The following is a 27,650-nucleotide window of genomic DNA, read 5'->3' as shown; positions in this document are numbered from 1 at the left end:
TTAGGTGTCGACAGGAAGGGAATCCGGATATCGCTTAAATTAGCCATGACACATCCGTTATTACGCACACTGATCCTAAGCAAATGAGGGACGAAGGTACAACAAGAAGAATGAGATCGTCAGGGCTCTGACTATAGCCCATGTGACATAAAAAAAGAAAAAATTCAATTGCCAGCAGCTCTTACGTATTACTCTCAAATGCACGACTCAAAATTTTTTAATTATCTTTAAATGTTGGTTTTAGTTTCTGATTATCATGTCTCTCTACATCAAAATAAAGCAAGAAACAACTAGAAATACAAAAAGTCCAATAAATTACGTTCAGGTAGTATAAATTAATATTTACAAAACATCAAACGTGTCATAGCATATCAATATGGCATCTACATAATTACTGCCTCATCTGAACTCCTGAACATGTAAAGAACCAGACAGGTATCCAAGAAGCTAGTGAAGCACATATGTCCTATCAGTACAGAAACTTCGCCACAGACACCGTTATAGCAAACTTTCTCACAGTCTGGAAGCAAAGGAAATTTTAATTTCGTCTCACGCGACTTTTATCATTTCTGTCTCCTTTCTTTTCCATCCGTCCATGGATTTCAAAGTAAATCATTATACGTGTTGTTTCCCCGTTGCTGTTTGTTTTGCTGTATCCACCTGCTTCGCATGTTCTCTGTGCCTTCTTTATGCTCGCTGTTGCTGCAGCTCAGAGCCCAAATCTACCTTTCTTACTCAATTATTTCTTCTTCTGTCTTCGTTTTGACTTCAAGAGCGCGTTTAAGCTTGGTACTTGGACTGATGGCTTTCGCTTTCTTATCCACTGAAAATCTGTTCTTGAATTCACTGTATTTGTTTTTCCACTCTTCTGGAGATTTCTTACCTGGTTTCTCGTTAAGTTCAAATGGCTCTGAGCACTATGGGACTTAACATCTGAGGTCATCAGTCCCCTAGAACTTAGAACTACTTAAACCTAACTAACCTAAGGACATCACACACATCCATCCCCGAGGCAGGATTCGAACCTGCGACCGTAGCAGCAGCGCGGTTCCGGACTGAAGCGGCTAGAACCGCTCGGCTACCGCGGGCGGCTCTAAAAAATGTATGTGAAATCATATGGGACTTAACTGCTAAGGTCATCAGTCCCTAAGCTTACACACTACTTAACCTAAATTATTCTAAGGACAAACACACACACCCATGCCCGGGGGAGGACTCGAACCTCCGCCGGGACCAGCCGCACAGTCCATGACTGCAGCGCCTGAGACCGGTCGGCTAATCCCGGCGGCTCTCGTTAAGCATCTGCAAGAATATGATCTTTATCATCAATGTTCTAAGAACTCGACGATTTCCCATGACTTCTTCTGTGATATACGTATGATGTAAACCTTCCCTAGTTCCTGCTAACCAGCTGAATTTCACGAAATTGCGGACGTTGCGACCAATTTTCATGGACTATTTTTGACACGTGCCTCTTTTTTTCTCGGCACGGTATGCCAGTCGTGTATTTGTGTTGAGTTCACAACTACGACGAGATCTTCACAGCGTCTGTTTTTTAGCCGAAGACTGGAATTGGAAGCGACGACGAGGATGCGAGCAAACAGCTTACTCGCCAAGACTGCGCTGAAAGCGCCTCCAAATTTACAGTTCTCATCCAAGGTGCGAATCACCATCAGATATGTCGTATACTCTAACTAATAACGGCATACTGTTAGGTTTTGCATTTAACCGTCCACTTTGACATAGAAATTGGGGACCAGTATCTATCTGCCACCAACCCTCTCTCCACCTTTAGTCGATCAAATAATTTATAACAATACCAAAATTGCAAACACCTGCATTCGGGAAAAATGCCATTGCAATAGCATTGGCGACCTCGGCTACAGGGGCGAGATATTCATTGAAGGAAGTAAGATTAGAGTTTACGTACCATCAACAGTACTGTCGTTAGAGAAGAAGCACAAGCTCGGGTTACGAAAGAACGGGGAAGGAAATCAGCCGTGTCGTTTTCAAGGGAACCATTATGACATTTGCCCTGAGTGATTCAGGGAAATCACCGGAAACCTAAATCTGGGTGGCCGGACGGGGGTCTGATCGGCGTCCTCCCGAAAGCAAGTCCATTGTGCTGACCACTGAGCCACCTCACTCGGCGATATTCATTGACACAAGCGTTACAGCCACAAGAATATTTAACTAGGAACTTAAAGGGAGACCGGTTTGATTAGCGGTGTATCTACTATACTTCGTAGCAATGTTATTGTTAACCAAATAATTCAATTTGTTTTCATATTTTGACCTTGTGTGCTTGCAAAATACGTGTTTATGTAAGGGTTAGGTAGCCAGATGTTGGGAGCTTGACTCTCAATTCACTAAACATCCAGAGCTTGATTTTTGCGTTCGTCATAAGTACTGCTGGTTTCATAACCACGAAGTTCAAAAAATGGTTCAAATGGCTCTGAGCACTAAGGGACTTAACATCTGAGGTCATCAGTCCCCTAGAACTTAGAACTACTTAAACCTAACTAGCCTAAGGACATCTTACATCCATGCCCGAGGCATGATTCGAGCCTGCGACCGTAGAGGTCGCGCGGGTCCAGACTGTAGCGCCTAGAACCGCTCGGCCACCTCGGCCGGTGTAACCACGAAGTTCTGTTAGTGCCAGGGTCTACTAAAATGTATAGAGGATGTATTTGTGAACTGTTACAATTAACTAGAGAAATCTTTAACAATTACAAAAAAAAAAAAAAAAAAAAAAAATTAAAAAAATAAAAATCCTGAAAGACGAACGCTTAGAATATTTGTGAATTTCGGCAACCGACACTTTTTCTATCGTTAAATGATATTTGCTGTTGTCAGTCGCGATGTTTATTATCGTCAAAGCAAGTTTCAGGAAATTAATCCCATTTTCAAATGTGCTTTATAACATTATTATTCTTAAATAAAATATGAGATTGACGCAAACTACTTTTACATTTAGTGTATTAGAGACGGAAAACAAGATCGTATTGGACAAGAGCAGAGAAGGAAATCGGCAGTGACCATTTCACGGGGGAAAAACAATGTTGTGGATGCAGTTAATGTCCAGCAAAGGTCTGTAGCCAAAGAAAGAATGAAGCAAAAAGTCTTATGATGTCCGATTAATAGTGCTGACTATGTGGTGGCTATGGGTTCACCTCTTCACTCATCCATCAACTGAGGCCATTGCAAATGCTTCAGTGCTGCTGGACACGGTGAAAATGATGTCAAGTGTCTTCGTTCCGGTTGGATGAAATACCTGACTGCAACCGACGCGCCACGTTAAGATGAACTCTGAACCATGTTTACGGCAGGACAGGAACAGACATACAAGCTCTTTCGTTCATCAGGTCGCTAGCAATGGAGGGGACGCTGACTGCATCAAATCTGGTAACTGAACTATTAGCTCTCAGTATCCAGGAATACGGTGAGAGACAATGTTGAACTCTATCGGGATACTATCGTACCAAGGCATCCAGTGAAACGCGTATTTGAACCTCCTCGCAAGATCGTAACGCCCTATGAATACTTACTCAACACAGATTTCTGTAATTTCTATCGCATCTTTGAACTTAATGTGGGGGATATAACTCGTGAGATCAAGAGAAGGAAGAAACATGACAGCCTCTGCCAATACTACAATCGACAGTCTACCTCCCCAGAAGATCGATGTAGTCATTAGTTTCCTGGTAAGCCTTGCGTTTTGGTTTCTACCAGTGCTACAACTCTGAACACTTTCATAACTCACAATTTTTATTTGATTTGATTCAATGCTAACTTTCTTACTTATGTAAATAGATTTTGTGTGTCCCGCAGAGAGGAGTGTCTGATATGTGAAAATAAGTGAGAGATGTACATTTTATTTAAGTTCAATACAAAGGAATGACCTATACATGTTATCCGTTCAAGTGGTGACTTCTTTTGACCTTAACAACATAAAATACGTTATGTATAGCTGCGTCTTCGTCTTCGGTATTTAACTGCTTATAATGATGACGTTGAATCTAAATGTCTACTGATAGATTTCATTTATTTGCCTGCCCTAAGGATGCTATACTAGCGGTACTTACGTTATGAACTGCATATCTGTAAGCAGACATATTCAAAGTAGTTTGTAGACTAACAATACACTGTTCTTAAGTAAGAGGGGAGAACTTTACGTAAGCAAAAACTATATACCTTTAGACGCTGAAATGTGTAAATTTACATGTTCAGTCACAGTAATGTAATTTACAAAATAAAATGTAACAACAAAATACCACTTATGATGTTTTCTTGTAGTACGCGAAGCGCATATATAATATACTGTAATTGAACCCATAGAAGCATTGGGGTGTTTTCTTGCAATATTTCATATACAGCCACAAGATTTATTTCAAACACTGTAGACCCACTTTAATGTGTTACTCTGTTATAAGAATCCTACTTTTTCCTGAGAATCCCGGATGAGTAAATCACTGCATTGTTTTGCTTTGCAAGGAATGAGCCACACACGGCAATAGCAGTATGGGGGAAATGAGCGTTAAGTTATAGCTCTTGACCATCAGTTGACGGCACAAGTGTGAATCACATACGCTGCTTAGACAAGTACCTAAATTTGTTTACTCTGTAAAAGGCAATGTGGAGGTACGTTATTTTATTAACTGAAAGTATACCTTTACCCCTTCCGTTTATTAAAAATGTATTTGCAGTGAGGAAGCAAGAGCGTAAAGCCACTTTCGTAGATCCAGTAAAACGTTCGTAAACGTCTGGCATTTCACCTTCCACTTTCTAGAATAATAATTTCGGACCTGTACTGGCAGCGTAGCGTCCAACAGTCTAGGGCAATAGCGATAACGCGTGTTGCTTTCTGAAAGAACGTGCGATCCAGGAAGTACAGAGTACCACTCTTATCTACCTACTCTCTCATCAAAGAGCAAATATCTGTAAATAACCGAGAGTTATCTCCAGCCCCTTCAAGGAAAGTGCGCTCACTGCAACAGATCGATAAAGTATGCTGACTACTCACGCAGGCATCAGTCAGTATTGTAATTTATTATTTTCATTTATTTCGATGAGATGTATCTCATGGAACTGCACGCAATAGTGTACAGATGTAGGACGATTGCTGAAACTATGGGGTAGTACGATCTTGGTATTCGGCAGAAAGACGACAGAAAAGTACGTCCTTAATATCTCAGCTCGTAGACAGGCTGATAAATATTTCTTCGAATATAAGAATGTTATTCATTTTAGATACTGAAAAGGATCCCTTGAGTGTGAGATAGCAAAAGGCCAATGATGTTTACGGCATTCGACGCCCCACATATTATCCACCAAGCTCGCATAACATTGGCTGCTAATGGCAACAGCGAGCGGGACTGGAGGTATCCAATGACGAGCCCAGCATGAGGCTACGGTGCGTAGTTGAACTGATTAGTCGACGAATAACTCACAACAGTGCTACAGTCCTTGTGGCGTTGATACAAATCGGAGCAAAGGCAACGATAAATAAAGCAAACATTGCATTATACCTACAACAACAACTGCCGAAGTTGACATTTCACATTTCGTCAGAAAGAAACCCAGATAACTTCGCGGAGTGAAAGTGGAAAATGAAAATGAGTTCTGCGAGATGATTCAGGGCAATGTATGGTGTCGTATACGCTCGACTGTGCGGGTAGTTTACATGAGTGCAATGATGACGATACGTGCTTAACAACGCAAAGTGATATCGAAACAGGTGTCTAGCCATGCAGTTCATTATCCTTGCCAGACAGGGAGTTAAAAATCCAGTGAAACCCAGTAAATAACAATCGTGGTTCAAGCTGCAGGTACTGAACATAATTACGTGTGTGGAAGATCAACGCAGCGCACTAAAAAAACAATTGGGGACAGATTGTAGATGAGGTAAACAAATTTACCCCATAGTTCAGTAAGGAATTTGTCTTCAACTCCGACTAATCGGAATTTGAAGAGGAAATGCTTGTGAAAGGAAGCTGAAAATTAGAGGTTTCAAAAGAGTTGTATCTTGATCGACTAACATCAATGCCTTAATGCATTCGTATACAATTATGCCGACTGTTAATATGGATGGTTATTTACTGTGCTGCGAGAAGTTGGGGGTGCTCTTCCCCCTCTTCCCCCCCTTCCCCCCCCCCCCCCCCCTCCGATGTTTTCTCGTGTGCGTAATCTTGCAAGGGCAGTAAGGAATATTTATGTCACAGCAAGCAAGAGTGGGAAAAAGTGCATAGGATAACTACAACTATGGTATCAGCTCTGTTTTTTCTCGATTTCCGGTCTGTGTATAAAAATCTTACTCCTTTAGAGCAAACTATTCCGCCTGAAAAGCTTGTGTCATTGCAGTTCATACCATCTGGAACCACTGGACAAATTCAGCTTCTGGATGTTTATTGTTTCCGTGCCCATAAAACATATTATCGCACTATCTGCAGCTACGTCTTAAAGGATAGCTAGTTTCACGATAAGTTCCACGACAGACTGTTTCAAAAATGGCTCTGAGCGCTATGGGACTTAACATCTGTGGTCATCAGTCCCCTAGAACTTAGAACTACGTAAACCTAACTAACCTAAGGACATCACACACATCCATGCCCGAGGCAGGATTCGAACCTGCGACCGTAGCGGTCACACGGTTCCAGACCGAAGCGCCTAGAGCCGCACGGCCACACCGGCGGGCGACAGACTGTTTCGTATTCGGCTGCATGCCATCACATTCCATTAGTTCTCATCACCCCGTTACATCAATACGACTCTACACCCATTCTTTAAGAACGGATACCTATCTGAAAGTTCTACACGCTTTGTAACTCCTAAGATCTTGATGGTGATACTGTGGTGCGCCATTTTCATTCGGTATTTATGGTGCAAGTTAATGATGTGTTTTGAACATTTCTTGAATGTCGACGATGTCAATTTTTTTCTAGAAAGTGTAAGATGAACGGCGAGAAGCTTAAAATCGTGTTACTGGACCTACGAAAGTGGCTTCACGCACTTGCTTCCTCACTGCAAAGACATTTTTAATAAACAGAAAAGGATAATGCAGGACTTTGAGTTATTAAAATTACGTACCTCCCCATTGGCTTTTACAGCGTAAACAAATCTGAGGTACTTGTCGAGGCAGCCTATGAGATTTACTCTTGTGCCGTCAACTGAAGGTGAAGGGCTATAACTTGACGCTCATTTTCCACACACTGCGATTGCTGCGTGTTGCTCATTCCACGCAAAGGAACTCCCAAAGAAGGCTGGTCTCTTCACCTCCCCAACACTCATTTTCTGTAGCCCTCCTCATGCCCATCATGAGTCATTGCAGCTAATATTTTTCCTGTCATAATTTTTAACATAACAATTACATATGAGCATTACTAAAGACTGAACTTCCTTGTGAGCAACAATCTGCATAATCTGCATATTATTATAGAAGGTGTTTAGAAATGTATCACATATTCCTATAAGAGAAAGAATTGGTCAAAACTAGGAGAAATTTTCTTATAATTACATGTCCGAATATTTCAACAGATATGGGCCATTTTACTTGCAGCGAACAGAAGTCATTTGAGATAGCATAGTGACTTTCCATAATACGCACGTTTAGGCACACGCAAACCTGCGAGCAATAATGGAGGTGGGGCAATAGCATCACTTTACTATCAGTGCATGGGCAGAAATTGTCCGTGACACTCATAGGGCCATACACCTTACCAAACAGATTAACAAGTGCTATGTATCACCGATTTCTTCACGGTGAATGACCAACGGTATGTGAGAATGTTACTTTTGCAGAAAGGCAGCGAGTGTGGTTTGTGCACGGTGTGATACCACCCCATTTTCTCTGGATAGTGTGACACTACCGCACTGCAACGTTTCGTGGACAATGGATTGGTAGAAGACTTCTCAGCGGACCTGTGTCCGTTGTACTTCTTGCTATGGGAACATTTAAAGGCATTCATGTGTACTCCAATCTATCGACAATGTTCAGACGTTACAGAAGCGTGAGGCCAATGCATTTGACACAGCCTGAATCGAGCCAGGAGTAATTTGAAGAGTACCGGACTCATTGAGTAGAAGAACTGAAGAATGTGTCAGGATGGCTGGTAAGTCAAGACCGTTCTTGAACACCATGCTTAAAAATGGGCTTTTTTACTGTTATTTTATTTTATTTTACTTCTTTCCTTTCCAGATTTCTGAGCTATAAACGGAAATGCTACAAACGATGATTTTTTTACATGCTGTACTCCAATTTTCAAGTAAATAATGTTCGGTGTTGGAAGCTGCTGCTTCTTACTGAATGTTGTTCTCCCTTGTGCGATCTAGCCTTTAGTCTCCCGGTAACATCAAATATCCTCTTTTATTCCACTCCATAGATACTTAAAGGCTTCTCCAGTTTCACTCTATTCAGATTTGTTTTCGCTGTGATCAGCAACATGATACAGAACAAGTTTACAATTTTTTGAAAATTTTTTTATTCGACGTGTATATTACATCGTGAAAAGGACTTCAAGTGATATGACTTCAATAAACTGTGGCATTGAATTCATAAAATGTCTTGTTGAAATATGCAATATTAGATTAAGAGACATTGTAAAATAATGAGGCACGTGAAAAAGCCGGCTGCGGTGGTCTAGCGGTTCTAGGCGCTCAGTCCGGAGCCGCGCAACTGATACGGTCGCTGGTTCGAATCCTGCCTCGGGCATGGATGTGTGTGATGTCCTTAGGTTAGTTAGGTTTACGTAGTTCTAAGTTCTAGGGGACTGATGACCATAGATGTTAAGTCCCATAGTGCTCAGAGCCATTTGAACCACGTGAAAAAATTAATGTCATATATAATATGCGCTCTGAAGATGAGCTAACAAAGCGATCCCAGGAGATATGCAACCATGTATTACTTATAGATGATCACACCCCTGAGTAACAAAATGCAAAATGAGGTGAAAAGTTCAAATGGTTCAAATGGCTCTGAGCACTATGGGACTTAACATCTGAGGTCATCAGTCCCCTAGAAATTAGAACTGCTTAAACCTAACTAACCTAAGGACATCACACACATCCATGCCCGAGGCAAGATTCGAACCTGCGGAGGTGAAAAGTGAGCGAAAATATCATGTTTCATTATTCGAAAGAAAATCTTCATATACTATTAAAACCATTTCAGCAACTATCTGCCAAATAGTGTTTGGCACTTCGAGTTCTTAGGATATCATAAAAAAAATTGAAAATAACTTAATGGTTTAGTGAAAAAATGTGCAGTCACAGCAAACACTAGTAAATAAGTATGAAGTAAAAAGGAATAAGAATACAAAAATCTGGTCATGGTATAGGTTATTGTAATATAGTGAACTCAAGCAATATAATTGGTTCCGTAGTCTCTGAACAAGTGGAGTGCAGTTTCGTAGATTTAAACCTCGTTCTCTCTGAACACGAGTCTTAATCGCTGCGCCAACAGGCAAGGTGGTGTATCACCAACGTCATCAGTGGAAGAGTGAATGAAAGATTGAGATAGCTGGTAAGATACAGAACAATAATCGAAAGATAAAATTGTATAAGCAAGTGCAGCATTTGGAGTTACCTTGTACGCAGCATTTTCAAGTTTAGCTGGAAATTTTATTGATTATATACTGACCTCCAAATCAGACTGGTATTTGACGTTATGCAACATCGACTGCTGTCGGTTTGAAAGCTCATTGTTGCGGTATAAGCAAATAATTCTAGAAAAATACTTGAAAACAAAACAACAAAAGAAGGAAGACCAGGGTTAGGTAGGCTGACCGAGATAATAAATGCATTCTCATGTCAGTCAACATAAGCACATCCCTGGTTAGCTGCGTTTGATCCCATCGCGTGTGCAGCGCTGAGTTCTCAAAGGTTCCTCACCAGTATTTTGCGCCATTTGAGATTGACTTATCACATGGTCTTGTAACCTCTAGTGGGTCGGTGAACAAAGTTGATGAAAGTCGTAAATTGAAATTGTGCTATCGGGAAAGACATTACTGTAAGCAATTTGTGCGCTCTTATCATTTCAATAAACTAGTAATGAACATGCTGATAACAGCCTGGTGATAAGGATAGAGTTCATAGTGCTTCAGCTACATCACTGCTTCCCTAACGAACAACAAAAATAAGATAGAAGCGTGGTTCATTCGCAAAGTAATTATTATTCACTTTGTGTTGTCATTGTGGTCTTCAGTCCGAAGACTGGTTTGATTCAGCTCTCCATGCTACTCTATCCCTACCAAGTCTCAATTTTTACACAGTCCAATTTTTACACACTCGAGTCTAACCACTGTCACGAATGATGATGACATCACTAACATCCAGTCCCTGGACAGAGAAAATCCTCAACCCGGCTGGGAATCGAACCCGGGAGCCCTTGGTCCAGAGGCAGCAACGCCAGCTACTAGACCACGAGCTCAGGACTAGCTAGTATTTTGCGCCATTTGACATTCACTTATCACAAGGTCTTGTAATCTCTAGAGGATCGGTGAATAAAGTTGATAAAAATCGTAAATCGAAATTGTGCTATCGGAAAAGACACTACCACGTGCAATCTGGTACTACTTTTAGTGTCTCGTTTACCAGTTTAATTCCCTCAGCATCACCTGATATAATTCGACTACATTGCAGTATCCTTGTTTTGCTTTTATTACAGTTCATCTTATATTCTCCTTTCAAGGCACTGTCCATTCTGTTCAGCTGCTCTTCTAAGTCCTTTGCTGTCTCTGACAAGAATTACGTTGTCATCGGCAGTCCTCAAAGTTTTTATCTCTTCTCCCTGAACTTTAATTCCTATTCCAAATTTTACTTTGGTTTCCTATTGTAACACCCCACCCGTCACTTATCTGGTTTTGGTGTGTGTTCACCCCATGTAATTGACTAACAGATCAACAGAGAGTGCAAAACTGCCGCAATGTCGGATAACGCAAAGAAAGTAATAAGACCCTGTGACTCCTGATTGAACTGCGATTGACATTAACTGATTCAGAATTGATCCCTTTTAATTAAAAGGGGTCCACATTGATGTTATATTCAACTATTGAACACCAGATTCAAATGTTGAACATAAAATTAATTAAGAAAGTGACTTGGGATTTCAACTACTTGATTGAAAACAGATGCAGTCGATTAGCACAGATTTATTTTAACTCACGACCTTCAATCATTACATTACATGACTCTCCTAACAGGCAGTGGTAATAAATTGCGTTTGCGTGGAGTAAAGCGCGATAAATCAGAAGTAATTCCTATCGACTGACCCAGGTGTAATGGGAAGTGCAAGAAGAATTCTACAACACACGGCCCATGAAACCCTCATGGAAACTTTTCCGACGTGATCCAACAAATTAATCAGTGGCCGGAGCGGGCGCAATATCACCGAATTCAGCGTGGCGGTGCGGCGTCGTTATGGGGACGTCGGCTGACCTCGTGGTGCTGCAAGGCTGTGTTGATCTATTCACGTCTAGCTATCTTGATCAGTACATAGCTGAACGAAAACTTCCTATCTCCAAGCTCAATCGTTCCGTTTGCTAAGTCCTAAACTGCAGAGACACTCACTCTCTCTCAGGCAAGCTGAGTCAAGAACGCCACGTCCGCACTCAAGGCAAGCTGGGAATGGAAGACCACTACGGAGACTTCTTCCAGTCCGCTCTTTGCCTCAGTTTCCCCTCCAGCAAAATCACTTATGCCAATTGCATCGCAAGTCGCGTTAATTATGCGTCACTTCCCAATGCCTGCTCTGGGAAGTGAACAAATTCTCAAAAAATTTCCCTTCCTCTCAACTTCTGCTATTTAGCTCCTCCCAGGCCACCCATCAAGGTTAGCATCTGCACAAAACACCAATTTCTCCGGAATTCTGATTCCCAGGAGAGTACTTCAAATTCCTTGGTCCTATGTTCCCATCGGAGGCCGGCATATTTCATTCTGTCACTCTTCACCTGATTTACTTCAGACTCTGCGGACCATGAATTCAGCGTGAAGTTGCTATAGTCATGAACACGCATATTTTAGCCTCTGTTGACCGTTCCACCAAAGCTTTGCATGACTTACTCGCATGTTTCACTGAAAACAGGACGACGGACATTTATCAACAGGCGTACAAGTTCTCCGTCTGCTTCCCGGTACACCAGCATGGAGTCAGGGTCAATCACCCACTCACTGTCACTCATCTTAAGGCAGCTGGAGGCTGCACCCCGTTACCGCTTTCTCAGAGCTTGAGCCGCCCTAAGCTGCCTATTGTCGCTTCCCTTCGCTGCTCCCCAGACCGCCACAGTCAACCCTGTATACTTCCCTGGGATAAACTAGCCCCAGTAAATCGATGTGTTTCCACAAAGTTTTTCATGTTGTGTGAATTACTTTAAAACCATCACCCGACATTAATTATTCCAATATGTCCATACTATACCCTCTGCAAGATGCACTGTGCCTTGTCAGTCATTTTTGTTCAGCCCTACTGTTCGCTCAACGTGAGTTAGGTGATCTTCAATGACTTCATGTAAGGGGCAAAGTTCTTGCCATCTTACACTATATTGCTTACTCATTGTATGGACTGAATTACATCTGGATCAGGTTACTACCCTCTCTCACTCCCTTCTCAGCCACTGCTTCCCTTTAATGCCTCTTGACTGTCGTAACTGACATCTGGTCTCTGTACACGTTGCAAATAGTCTTTCGCTCCCTGTATTTTACCCCTGGTACCTTCAGAATTTCATAGAGAGTACTTCAGTCAACTTTGTCAAAAGCTTTCTCCAAGTCTACAAATGCTGTAAACGTAGGTTGGCCTTTCATTAACCTATCCTCTAAAGTGAGTCTTAAGGTCAATTTTGCCTCCTGTGTTCCTACATTTATGTGGGATAAAAACTGATCTTCCAAGAGGTTGGCTTATAGTAGTTTTTCCATTCTTCTTCGAGTAATTCATGTTAGTATTCTGGAACCATGGCTTATTAAACTGTTAGTTCTGTACATTCGCACCTTTCAGCACCTGCTTTATTGGAACTGTAATTATTATAATCTTCTTGCAATCTGATGGTATTTCGCCTGTCTCGTACATCTTGCACACCAGATGGAAAAGATTTGCCATGGCTGCCTCTCCCAAGGTCGTCATTAGTTCTGCCAGTATATCTTCTACTCTTGGGGCCTTCTTTCGGCTTAGGTCTTTCACTACTCTATCAAATTCTTCTCGCAGTATCACATCTCCCACTTCATCTAAGTCCTCTTCCAGTTCTATAGTATTGCCTTCAAGTTCACCTCCCTCTATATACTCCTTCCACCTTTCAGCTTCTCTTGCTTTGCTTAGGACTGGTTTTCCATCTGAACCCTTGTTATTCATACAGCTGTTTCTCTTTTCTTCCAAGGCCTCTTTAGTTTACCTCTAGGCGGTTTCTATCTTTCCCCTAGTGAAATATGCATTTAAATCCTTACATTTGTCCTCCGGCCATTCCTGCTTAGCTATTTTGCACTTCCTAACGATCTCATATTTTAAATATTTGTATTCCGTTTCGCCTGCTTCATTTACTGAATTTTCAGATTTTCTTCTTTCATCAATCAAATTGAACATCTCCTGTGTTATCCGAGGATCTCTACTAGACCTTGTCTTTTTACCTACTTGACCCACTGCTGTTTTCATTATTTCATCTCTCAAAGCTACCCATTCCTCTTCTCCTGTGTTCCTTTCCCCTGTCCTAGTCAACCGTTACCTAATGTTCCCTCTGATATTCCCAACAACCTCTGGTTGTTTCACCTTATCCGGGTCCTATCACCTTATTTTCCTACCTTTTTTGCAATTTCTTCAATTTTAAACTACAGTTCAGATACAATAAATTGTTGTCAGAGTCCACATTTGCCCCTGGAAATGTCTTACACTTTAGAATCTGGTTTCGAAATCTCTGTTTTACCATTACATAATCAGTCTAAAACCTACCAGTGTCTCCAGGTCTCTTCCATATATGCAACCTTCTTTCACGTTTCTTAAGCGACGTATTGGTGATGATTAAATTAATCTCTGTGCAAAATTCTACCACATGGCTTCCTCTTCCTTACCTCCAGTCCATATTCACCTATTACTTTTCCTTCTCTTCCTTTTCCTATTATCGAATTCCAGTACCCCTGACTACTAAAATTTCGTCTCCCTTAATTATCTCAATAATTTCTTTTATCGCAGCATACATTTCTTCAATCCCTTCATCATCTGCGGAGCTAGTTGGCATATAATCCTGTACTATTGTGGTCGGTGTAGACTTCGTGTCTATCTTGGCTACGATAATGCGTTCACTATGCTGTTCATAGTAGCTTACGTGCAATCCTGTTTCCTTATTCATTACCAAACCTACTCTTGCATTACCCCTATTTGATTTTGTATTTATAAACCTATATTCAAACAAAATATATCAAAACGAAATGTCCAGACACTCTGTGACCAAAATGGTACTGAAACAGAGGATGATAGACTAAAGGCCGAAATGCTAAATGTCTTTTTCCAAAGCTGTTTCACAGAGGAAGACTGCACTGTAGTTCCTTCTCTAGATTGTCGCACAGATGACAAAATGGTAGATATCGAAACAGATGACAGAGGGATAGAAAAACAATTAAAATCGCTCAAAAGAGGAAAGGCCGCTGGACCTGATGGGATAACAATTCGATTTTACACAGAGTACGCGAAGGAACTTGCCCCCCTTCTTGCAGCTGTGTACCGTAGGTCTCTAGAAGAGCGTAGCGTTCCAAAAGATTGGAAAAGGGCACAGGTCATCCTCGTTTTCAAGAAGGGACGTCGAACAGATGTGCATAACTATAAAACTATATCCCTAACGTCGATCAGTTGTAGAATTTCGAAACACTTCTTATGTTCGAGTATAATGACTTTCCTGGAGACTAGAAATCTACTCTGTACGGATCAGCATGGGCTTCGAAAAAGACGATCGTGTGAAACCCAGCTCGCGCTATTCGTCCACGAGACTCAGAGAGCCATAGGCACGGGTTCCCAGGTAGATGCCATGTTTCTTGAAGTCCGCAAGGCGTTTGATACAGTTCCCCACAGTCGTTTAATGAACAAAGTAAGAGCATATGGATTACCAGACCAATTGTGTGATTGGATTGAAGAGTTCCTAAATAACAGAACGTAGCATGTCATTCTCAATGGAGAGAAGTCTTCCGAAGTAAGAGTTATTTCAGGTGTGCCGCGGGGGAGTGTCGTAGGACCGTTGCTATTCACAATATATATAAATGTCCTTGTGGATAACATCGGAAGTTCACTAAGGCTTTTTGCGGATGGTGCTGTAGTATATCGAGAGATTGTAACAATGGAAAATTGTACTGAAATGCAGGAGGATCTGCAACGAATTGACAGAAAGATCCTTTCTCATTTAGCTACAATATACCAGGTCAGCAACTGGAAGCAGTTAATTCCATAAGTTATCTGGGAGTAGGCATTAGGAGTGATTTAAAATGGAATGACCACACAAAATTAATCGTCTGTACAGTAGATGCCAGACTGAGATTCACTGGAAGAATCCTAAGGAAATGCAGTCCGAAAACAAAGGCAGTAGGTTACGGTACACTTGTTCGCCCACTGCTTGAATACTGCTCACCAGTGTGGGACCCGTACCAGATAGGGTTGATAGAAGAGATAGAGAAGATCCAACGGAGAGCAGCGTGCTTCGTTACAGGATCGTTTAGTAATTGCGAAAGCGAGATGATAGATAAACTCCAGTGGAAGACTCTGCAGGAGAGACTGTCAGTAGCTCGGTGCGGGCTTTGGTTGAAGTTTCGAGAACATACCTGCTTTGCTCCCTTCTACGTATATCTCGCGAAGAGACCATGAGGATAAAATTAGAGAGATTAGAGCCCACACAGAGGCATACCGACGATCTTTCTTTCCACGAACAATACGAGACTCGAATAGAAGGGAGAACCGATAGAGGTACTCAAGGAACCCTCCACCACACACCGCAGGTGGCTTGCGGAATATGGATGTAGATGATTCACCTGACCAGGAATCCTGCTCCTCCTGCCAGCCAACTTCACTAATTGTCACTAAATCTAACTTCAACCTATCCATTTCCCTTTTCAAATTTTCTAACCTACCTGACCGATTAAAGGATCCAGCATTTCACGCTTCGATCCGTAGAACAGCAGATTCGTTTCTTCTTATGATGACATCCCCCTGAGTAGTGGCAGCCCGGAGATCCGAATGGGAGACTATTTTATCTGCGGAATATTTTACGCAAGAGGATGCGAGAATCATCTAGCCATTCCGCGGATGGTCTCATTGCGCGCATCTGCCTTTCTGTTTGTAAATTTTCCGTCGTGCTGTCATAGCACTTACGCTGTTACTGTTTATCTCGAAATAGAGAGAGCTACATTTATACTCCGGAAGCCACACTGCGGCGTGTGGCGGCGTGTACTTCTGCTATCATTATTTTCAGCCACTTTTTCCGCTTCATTCACGAATGGCGTGCAGGAGAAACGGCTATCGACAAAGCTGCGTATAGCATCTAATTTCTTTAACTTTCTCGTCGTGACCATTTCGCCAGACGTAAGTGGGAAGAAGTAATATGTTGCGCTACTCTTTGTGGGACGTAAGCTCTTGAAATTTTAACAGTAAACCTCTCTGAGAGTAATGTGGCTGACCTATCTTCGATTTCACTCGCCATTTCATTATTGTGCCTAATGGGGTGACGGAGGGACGGGGGCATCTAACCTTAAAAACCCACATTTGCTGGCCACATTTTGTGTGCTGCACGAGTAGCCGCTTCTTTTATGTAGTGCACTTCTGGTTTATTAAGAGCGGTCAAATGGTTCAAATGACTCCGAACACTAAGGGACATAACATCTGAGGTCATCAGTCGCCTAGAACTTAGATTTACTGAAACCTAACTAACCTAAAGACATCACACACATCCATGCCCGAGGCAGGATTCGAACCTGCGACCGTAGCGGTCGCACGGTTCCAGACTGAAGCGCCTAGAACCGCTCGGCCACAGCGGCCGGCTAAGAGCGGTCCTACAATCCGCCATCCGAGAACGGATATCAAGAAATTCGTATTCTAGATCGTCGTAGAACAGTCTGAGCCTCTGGTTTTAGGTCGTCAACTGGTCCCCAGACCAAAGGACCGCGACCGACTCTGTGTATGCGCTGCAAATGATGAGCCGCGCTTGTAATGCTTGTGCGATGCTATTTTCACCAACACAGTCAGCCACCTAAAGGAACAGAAGATAGTCGCAGAAGTAAGGCGAAAAGCACCGTTAGTTCCACACTGAGTGTAAGGTGTCTGTTGTCTGAATCATACTTCCTTGTAAAGGCAGAATTTTCCTTATTGCACCTACCAGATAACATGGAGATACTACAGGCTTGGATCTTGGTGGTATTGGCAAGGTAGTACAGGTAGCACGGCAATTCACTTAGAATTGCATTTTTCCGGTTTAGTCACTTCCCCATAGCCAACGATATCCTTAAAGACAAGAGATTTGTCACGCATTTGTACAAGAACAAATGCCTGATGACTGGCCAGTGGTTTTGCTAAATAGAATAAATTTTAGTAAGCTTGGGTGCACCTGAATCGAACTAGACCATTATGGTTCAGAGATCTCGTTTTAGAGCTGCATCATTTTACTGGGCACTCGACAGGATATGTTAGGAGAAAGAATTTACCTGCCACGCAATAAGAGTACGGGAATTCGGCTGGAAGAGTATAAAGTAGAGTAATACGCCAAGAGATAGATTACGTCACAGGAAACAAGAAGTAGCATCTCATACCAGCAAGACGTTGGATCCGTTGGTGAAATTCCAGGTAGCAATAATGAAACTGGCATCTCTAGGTATAAGTGTCAAAAGTTCATGCACTGTATTCGTAGCAAACGCAGGCATCGACTTTGATTTCTGTAGATCGGTTTTATTCGTCAGAAGCGATCATCCTCAAAAGTTAATTGCCATGGTGGTGGCTCATCAAAAGTATCACACGGCAACATTTTTAAGACAAACTGGTGAGACGTGGATATGCAATGTTTATTTTAAGATCATTGATCAGACTCAGGAAAGTGTGGAAAACCTAAAAGTTTCTGGAACTCCGCTCCTCCAGAGTAGGGGATAATGTCTCAAACACTGCGCCGCCTAGCTCCACACAAATGTTGAAAACCAACCTGTTTATGCACTACATATAGTCAGAACTGCCCTCCACGGTGTGAACTAGGCTTCCATATGTGTCCTGTTCACTCATCACTAGCTCAACATTTACTGAGCGGCTACAGAATCGTGATCCTTTTATTATTGGATAGCTGAGTAACTGAGTATCCCACACTCAGCAACCAGAGAGTAAGAAGGCCTTTGTGATAGCGTCTTGGTGCACTTCCGGCATGCAACAGTTGCAGACTTTCCTGGTATAGATTCTCCATCCTCGGTATGTCGCCGAGCGTAGATGGTATTGGATATCAACATACAAGCTACTCGATTATGTTGATAATTATTTACTTTAGATCCGCCCCCTCACAATTGTCTAAATCAAATTTTTTCTGTCGTAAGCGTTTCGCCTTTAACATTTGCATTTGCACTATTTTGCTTTACATTTTACACATTACATACTGACGTTATATACTGTTCTGGCACCTTCTGCGTATCTACGATGTAGTGATAGTATAAAGTTCTACGCACAAATTGCGTAGGTGCTGGTCTACATTTGTTCTTTTTCCTGTTTTGCATTTGATCTTCTTCTGCTTACTGCTATACGAAATTTCGTTTTCTCAGCTTTGTTTTTTTTTTTATGGTGTTGCCAACTGTTGATTGTGTGTTTGTGACATCAGCGATCTCTCTGTCCCTCTCTCTCTCTCTCTCTCTCTCTCTCTCTCTCTCTCTCTCTCTTTCTCTGCTTTCTGGAAATAATAGTGTTTCTGCACTGGTACAAAACATTTCTTGTCGTGGTTATGGTGTTTTAGGTGTTCTGCAAATGTGGAATGATTCGCCTCACAGCTAATGTGTTCCTTATACTGCGTTTTAAAATCCCTTCACGTCATGGCTGTGTACATTGCATCACAACTGTGACACTCAAGTTCGTATAGTCCTCATCCTTGGAATTTGCCTCTCTTGATTGCTGATTGGCTTAAGTTTGTTTCTGCGGAGTTTGCACAGCGTGATATGTTACATGGAGACCCTGTTTCGTAAGTATGATTGCCGCTCTGTCTACGTGTTTAAGTCATAGTCTGTGTGCTAAGGCATAGTGTACAATGTGCTTTCTTTTTTTGTGATGTGATTGTGTAAATGCGTAGGATATTTGTGAGTTTGCAGCTTGTCAGTTTCCCTGCATTCTTAATAAATAGGATGTATTTTGCTTGTTTCAAATTTGTGTTTTAATTTTTTGACTGACTTTGTGTATTACATGTGTGTCACACCCATTGTTCCTAATTATTTGTATGATTACACTCATTTATTTTTCATAATTTTCCTTATTGAGTGGGATCCTAATTATATAATATGTGTCTTAGTCAGTTAGCTTCTAGTTATGGGGACGATGGGATGTGTTTCTGTGACGGTATTTGAAATCTGTGTGTGTGCCACAAACCACCATCACTTCTAGAGCTTAACTCCGAGATTCAGGGTGTAATTTCGGAAGTACAGATGGAAATGTGACGGAAAGATATGAAAAATTTCATCGAAAGAACGAGAGTGTGCTTGCAGAAGGGGCGTTTATGTTCAAAATTGTTCAAATGGCTCTAAGCACTATGGGACTTACTATCTGAGGTCATCAGTCCCCTAGAACTTACAACTACTTAAACCTCACCTAACCTAAGGACACCACACACATCCATGCCCGAGGCAGATTCGAACCTGCGACAGTAGCAGCAGCGTGTTTCCGAACTGAAGCGCCTAGAGCCGCTCGACCTCAGCGGGCGACGACGTTTGTGTAATATCATGTTTCATACATACCCAAAGGCAGCATATACTGAAATGGTGTGTAAATTACTTAATTTCATCAATAAATCTGTGAGTTATTATCCACTTAAAATTGTGTTCTTTGTGGAACACTCTTTACTTTCCCGATGTTACCGGCAGTATTATGTTTCTTGTGTTCTAATCTACATCCATACTCCGCAAGCCACCTGACGGTGTGTGGCGGAGGGTACCCTGAGTACCTCTATCGGTTCTCCCTTCTATTCCAGTCTCGTATTGTACGTGGAAAGAAGGATTGTCGGTATGCTTCTGTGTGGACTCTAATCTCTCTGATTTTATCCTCATGGCCTCTTCGCGAGATATACGCAGGAGGGAGCAATATACTGCTTGACTCTTCGGTGAAGGTATGTTCTCGAAACATTAACAAAAGCCCGTACCGAGCTACTGAGCGTCTCTCCTGCAGAGTCTTCCACTGGAGTTTATCCATCATCGCCGTAACGCTTTCGCAATTGCTAAATGATCCTGTAACGAAGTGCGCTGCTCTCCGTTGGATCTTCTCTATCTCTTCTATCAACCCTATCTGGTACGGATCCCACACTGCTGAGCAGTATTCAAGCAGTGGGCGAACAAACGTACTGTAACCTACTTCCTTTGTTTTCGGATTGCATTTCCTTAGGATTCTTCCAATGAATCTCAGTCTGGCAACTTTATATGATATATGATCATTCCATTTTAATTCACTCTTAATGCGTACTCCCAGATAACTTATGGAATTAACTGCTTCCAGTTGCTGACCTGCTATTTTGTAGCTAAATGATAAGGGAACCATCTTTCTCTGTATTCTCAGCACATTACACTTGTCTACATTGAGATTCAATTGCCATTCCCTGCACCATGCGTCAATTCGCTGCAGATCCTCCTGCATTTCAGTACAATTTTCCATTGTTACAACCTCTCGATACACCACAGCATCATCCGCAAAAAGCCTCAGTGAACTTCCGATGTTATCCACAAGGTCATGTTGATGTATACAGTGTCGGTAAAAGTTGGCGTCTTTCATTTTCAGTCATATAGTATTACACGACCTCGTGTCCACTATTACCCACATGTTCTTTGCTAAAGAGCAAAAACATGCATTCATCCTTCGCTTTAGAACAGAAAGACACAATATGGCTTCGTTTAGGGGAATCCGAAGAAAAAAGGAGAAGAATATTAGGTATTTTCGTTACATCGGGATCGTAAGAAACGAAGCAGTAAACCGGGAGGAAAAGAGACACTGGCACAGTTTGCTTTGAGAAACCATCCCACAATTTAGTTTCAGTAGATACAGGAAAACAAGGCAACAACTACAATGAGATGACAAAAGTCATGGGATAGGGATATATGTATATATTTGCAGATGGGGGTAGTAACGCATAGAAAAGATGCAAAAGGGCAGTGCATTTGCAGAGCTGTCATTTTTACTCAGGTGATTCATGTGAAACGATTTTCGACGTCGTTATGGCCGCACGAAGGAAATTAACAGAATCTCAGCGCGAATTGTAGATGGAGCTACACGCATGTGACACTCCATTTCAGAAAGTGTTAGGAAATTCAGTATTCCGAAATCCACAGTATTCCGAATTCCACAGTGTACAGAGAATACCAAATTTCAGGCATTATCTTTCCCCACAAGCAACGCAGTAGCCGGCGGCGTTCACTTAACTACCGACAGAGGCGGCGTCTGTGTCGAGTTGTGGTGCTAACAGACAACCACATTGCGTGAAATAACCGCAGAAATCAATGAAGGACGTACGACGCAGCAGAGGACCGAAGCGAGTGTCTTTGCTAACACGACGACATGGCCTGCAGCACCTCTTCTGGGCTGCTGACGATATCGGCTGGACCCTAGACGACAGGAAAACCGTGCTCCCGTTAGACGAGTCCCGATTTCTGTTGATAAGAGTTGATGATTGGGTTCGAATGTGGCACAGACCCCACGATGCCAAAGGCCGAAATTGTCAACAGGACACCATTCAAGCTGGTGGTGACTGGTGTGAGCTGTGTTTACATAGAATGGAGTGGGTTCTGGACCACCTGAATCGTTCATTGACGGGAAATGGTTATGTTGGCTGCTTGCAGACCACGTAGAGCCATTCATATACTTACTGTTCCCGAACAAAGATGAAATTTTTATGGATGACAGTGCGCCATGTCATCGGGCCACAATTGTTCGCGATTGGTTTGAAGAGCTTTCTGACGATTCGAGTGATTGATATAGCCACCGAGATCGCTCGACTCGAATCCCATCGCACATTTATGGGACTTAGTGTAGAGGCCAGTCGCGCACAAAATCCTGCACCGGCAACACCTTCATTGTATAGACGGCTATAGAGGCAGCATGGCTCACTATTTCCGCAGGGGACTTCCAAAGACTTGTTGAGTTCATGCCACATCGAGTAAAAGGAGGCCCGACACGATATTAGGAGGAATCACGATGGTTTTTGTCACGTCAGTGTAAATCTGACAGGCAGGACTCAACTCCAGTTAGTTCAGGCTGCTTCACCTCGTTTGGTTGCAGCGCACCGTGAACGCAGCCAGCAGTGGTCGACTGCCTGCGGTACTTAGCAACGCGTGTGGGCGCCGACGTGGGCAGCGGCAACAGCAGCAGCGGGGAGGCACTTCCCGAAAGCTGCGGCGTGCGAATTCCTTCACGTCACACGCACAGTGCGGCAGTTCCTCTCAGACGCTGCCAAATCTGCTTAACCACAACCGCTGCCTCCGGTTCCGTCCGGCACTTAGGAAGTTCAGTAAACTAGATAAGGCGGCAGTAGCGTCATATCTCAAGGAGGAACTCTATGCATTCAGCCCTAAGCGGGACCATTTGGACGAACTGTGGCTCGTTTCAGAGGAATAGCTGCCCAAGCAGTCGATGATAACTTAACTAGTAGAGCAGTTTATCATGCAAGAAAGCTTCCGACGTATATAATTCCTGCAAAGACACTTCTAAAGAAACAGCGACCACTGTAGAGTATGTGTAAAAAAGTAGAGCAATAGTCAGAGAACCGCTAAACGAAACGTGGCTGGGTGTCAGATGGCCAGTTCACGTCACCTTGAATGACTACCGTTGGAGAATCTTAGCGAAAGTCTCTGGCAAAACTCAAAGAACATCTGGTCACACACAAAGGCTGCCGTTGGCACTAGATGTTCAGGCACTCATGGAAGACTTAACAGCACTCCGTCTTCAGGCCACGAGTGGCCTACCGGGACCATCCGACCGCCGTGTCATCCTCAGGGGAGGATGCAGATAGGAGACGCGTGGGGTCAGCACACCGTTCTCCCGGTCGTTATGATGGTATTCTTGACTGAAGCCGCTACTATTCGGTCGAGTAGCTCCTCAATTGGCATCACGAGGCTGAGTGCACCCCGAAAAATGGTAACAGCGCATGGCGGCCTGGATGGTCACCCATCCAAGTGCCGACCACGCCCGACAGCGATTAACTTCGGTGATCTCACGGTAAACGGTGTATCCTCTACGGCAAGGCCGTTGCCCATGGAAGACATAAGACATGAAATTCACGGTAGTGAAGCCAAAACAAAAACACTGAACTTTGTTCTCAGATGTTCCTTTACAACCATAAACGTGTCCCGGATTACATTAACGGAAAAAAAATCCACAACAGCAAGAAGGAGTTGTGCGACATAAATTAAAGTTGGTAGTCGTATTTCTACCTCTGAAATATGATTTCTGTTCAAATTTTGCGCCAGTCGCATGTGAAGATGCAAATCTGGTTTCCTTTAAATACACGCTGTAACGATCATGAGCATTAGTTACCTTTGAGATTGGACGTGGTGACTGATGTTGGGCAAGATTGTCCTTGAGACGACAAAGACGCCATTATCAACATCTCACTGAGTCTGAACGACGTCGTGTAATACTATTACCAGAAACTGGATGTTTTTCTGGATATACTTGCAGAGAGACGTGACAGGAATGTAGCCACTGTACATGATTGCCGGCAGCGGTGGTCATGAGAATGTACGGTCGCAAGAAGACCGGGCTCCGACTGGCCACGTGGCACTACCTATAAGGAAAACCATCCCGTTCGGCTTATGGCTCTGGTGCACCGTAATGCATCTGCAGCAGCAGTTTCGAGCAGCAGCTGGCACCTCACCGACACGACGAACTGTCACAAATCAGTTGCTTCAAGGACAGCTCAGAGCCAGACGTCCTGTAGCGTGAATTCCACTGATCCCAAACCACAGCCACGTACAACTTAAATGGTGTCAAACGGGAACTCATTGGGGGGGGGGGGGGAGGAGGGTAGGGTTAAGGTCTGTTGCCTCTTCTGATGAAAGCCAGTTCAGCCTCGGTGCCAGTGATGGCCGTGTGTTGATTAGGAGGAGGCCAGTTGAGGACCTACATCCAACCCGGCTGTGTCCTTAACACACTTGACCTGGAGTTACAGTCTGAAGTGCGATTTAGTGTGACAGTAGGAGCACTCTCGTGGTTATCCCACGGAGCCTGGCTGCAAATGTGGACGTTACTCCGGTGATGCTACCTGTTGTGTTGCCATTGATGAACAGCATTCCAGGAGGTGTTTTCCAACAGGATAACGCTCTCTCACATACCGCTGTTGTAACCCAACATGCTCTACAGAGTGTCGATATATTACGTCGCCTCCTCGATCATCCGATCTGTCTTCAATCGAGCGCATATGGAACATTATCGTGCGATAACTTCAGCGTTATATACAACAGCATTAACAGTCTCTGTTTCGATCGTCCACGTGCAACGGAAATCCATCCTACAAACTGATATCCGACACCTCTACAACACAGTACCTGCACGTATGCCTGCTTGCATTCAACATTCTGGCAGTTACGCCGGTTATGAATGTACCAACATTTCACAGTTTCACATTTTCAATGGCTGATCTCGCCCTTACAGTAACCTGTGATCTCGCAATGTTACGGACTTAAATATGTTACCAAGACAAACGTGTACCGCCGGCCGCGGTGGTCTCGCGGTTAAGGCGCTCAGTCCGGAACCGCGCGACTGCTACGGTCGCAGGTTCGAATCCTGCCTCGGGCACGGACGTGTGTGATGTCCTTAGGTTAGTTAGGTTTAAGTAGTTCTAAGTTCTAGGGGACTGATGACCACAGATGTTAAGTCCCATAGTGCTCAGAGCCATTTGAACCAAACGTGTACCCGAAATTTCGCTGCTCTACATTAATTATTTTTTGGTGTTGCTATTTCTTTTTTGTGCGTGTATTTCTTGCACCACTACGAAGATGAATGATACACATATTAGTGTCAGTGACGTTTAGAAATTGCTAAAATCGCTAAAACTGAATACTACTCCAGGGGCTGATGGGAGTCCCCTTTTTCTTGTCTTCAGTCTTCTGACTGGTTTGATGCCCGCCACGAATTCCTCTCCTGTGCTAACCTCTTCATCTCAGAGTAGCACTTGCAATCTACGTCCTCAATTATTTACTGGATGCAATCCAATCTCTGCCTTCCTCTACAGTTTTTGGCCTCTACTGCTCCCTATAGTACCATGGACGTCATTCCCTCATGTCTTAACAGATGTCCTATCATCCTATCCCTTCTGCTTATCGGTCTTTTCCACATATTCCTTTCCTCCACGGTTCTGCGCAGAACCTCCTCATACCTTACCTTATCAGTCCACCTAATTTTAGTCTGTAGCACCGCATCTCACATGCTTCGATTCTCTTCTGTTCCGGTTTTCCCACAGTCCATGTTTCACTACCGTACAAAGCAGTACTCCAGACGTACATTCTCAGAAATTTCTTCCTCAAGTTAAGGCTGATATTTGATATTAGTAGACTTCTCTGGTCAGGTTTGCCCTTTTTGCCGTTGCTAGTCTGCTTCTGGTATCCTCCTTGCTCCGTCCGTCATTGGTATTTTACTGCCTAGGGAGCAGAATTCCTTAACTTCATCTACTTCTTGACCATCAATCCTGATGTTAAGTTTCTCGCAGTTCTCATTTCTACTGCTTCTCATTACCTTCATCTTTCTTCGATTTACTCTCAGTCCATACTCTGTACTGAATAGACTGTTCATTCCGTTCAGCAGACCATCTAATTCTTCTGCACCTGCACTCAGGTTAGTAATGTCATCAGCCAATCGTATCACTGATATCCTTTCACCTTGAATTTTAATTCCACTCCTGAACCTTTCTATTATTTTCATCATTGCTTCCACGATGTACAGATTAAACAGTAGGGACGAAAGGCCGCATCCTTGTCTTACACTCTTTTTAATACGAGCACTTCATTCTTGGTCGTCCACTCTTACTATTCCCTCTTGGCTGTTGTACGTATTGTATATGACCCGTCTCTCCCTATAGCTTACCCCTAATTTTCTCAGAATTTCGAATATCTTGCACCATTTTACATTGTCGAACGCTTTTTCCAAGTCGACAAATCCTATGAATGTGTCTTGATTTTTCTTTAGTCTGGCTTGCATTATTAACCGCAATGTCAGAATTTCCTCTCTCGTGCCTTTACATTTCCTAAAGCCAAACTGATCGTCATCTGGGGCATCCTCAATTTTATTTTCCATTCTTCTGTATATTATTCTTGTAAGCAACTTCGATGCATGAGCTGTTAAGCCGATAGTACGATAATTCTCTCACTTGTCAGCTCTTGCCGTCTTCGGAATTGTGTGGATGATGCTCTTCCGAAAGTTAGATAGTATGTCACCAGACTCATACATTCTACACACCAACGTGAATAGTCGTTTTATTGCCACTTCCCCTAATGATCTTAGAAATTCAGATGGAACGTTTTCCATCCGTTATGCCTTATTTGATCTTAAGTTCTACAAATCTCTTTTAAATTCAGATTCTAATACTGGATCACCTACCTCATCTAATTCGACTCTTGTTTCTTCTTCTGTCACTTCAGACAAATCTTCCCCCACATAGAGGCTTTCAATGTATTATTTCCACCTATCCGCTCTCTCCTCTGCATTAGCAGTGGAATTCCCGTTGCAGTCTTAATGTTCTCACTCTTGCTTTTAATGTCACTGAAGGTCGTTTTGACTTTCCTGTATGCTGAGTCTGTCCTTCCGACAATCATTTCTTTTTCGATGTCTTCACATTTTTCCTGCAGCCATTTCGTCTTAGCTTCCCTGCACTTCCTATTTATTTGATTCCTCTGCGACTTGTATTTCTCCATTCCTGAGTTTCCCGGAACATTTATGTACTTCCTCCTTTCATCGATAATATTTCTTCTGTTACTCATGGTTTCTTCGCAGTTACCTTCTGTGTTCCTATGTTTTCCATCTCAACTTCTGTAATGGCCCTTTTTAGAGATGTCCATTCATCTTCAAATGGTTCTGAGCACTATTGGGACTTAACATCTGAGGTCATCAGTCCCGTAGAACTTAGAACTACTTAAACCTAACTAACCTAAGGACATCACACACATCCATGTCCGAGGCAGGATTCGAACCTGCGACCGTAGCGGTCGCGCGGTTCCAGACTGTAGTGCCTAGAACCGCTCGGCCACTGCGACTGGCCATTCATCTTCAACAGAACTGAGTTATTCCTTATTGCTGTATATATAGCCTTAGAGAACTTCAACCATATCTCGTCATTCCCTCCCACATTCTATCCACAACTTTTATGCTGGGTTAGCTTCTCTCACAGCCATAACAAAAACCCATGCACAGTCGTTAGAAAAAGCACAGATGACTCCTGTCTACAATACGAGTGGGTCTACTGAAGTGATTCACGAAACTACTGTCCAGTCTCACTGGCGCC

The sequence above is a fragment of the Schistocerca americana genome, chromosome 1 (assembly GCF_021461395.2).
Source record: "Schistocerca americana isolate TAMUIC-IGC-003095 chromosome 1, iqSchAmer2.1, whole genome shotgun sequence".
Taxonomy (NCBI): Eukaryota; Metazoa; Arthropoda; class Insecta; order Orthoptera; family Acrididae; genus Schistocerca; species Schistocerca americana.
This window is presented reverse-complemented; position numbering follows the sequence as displayed.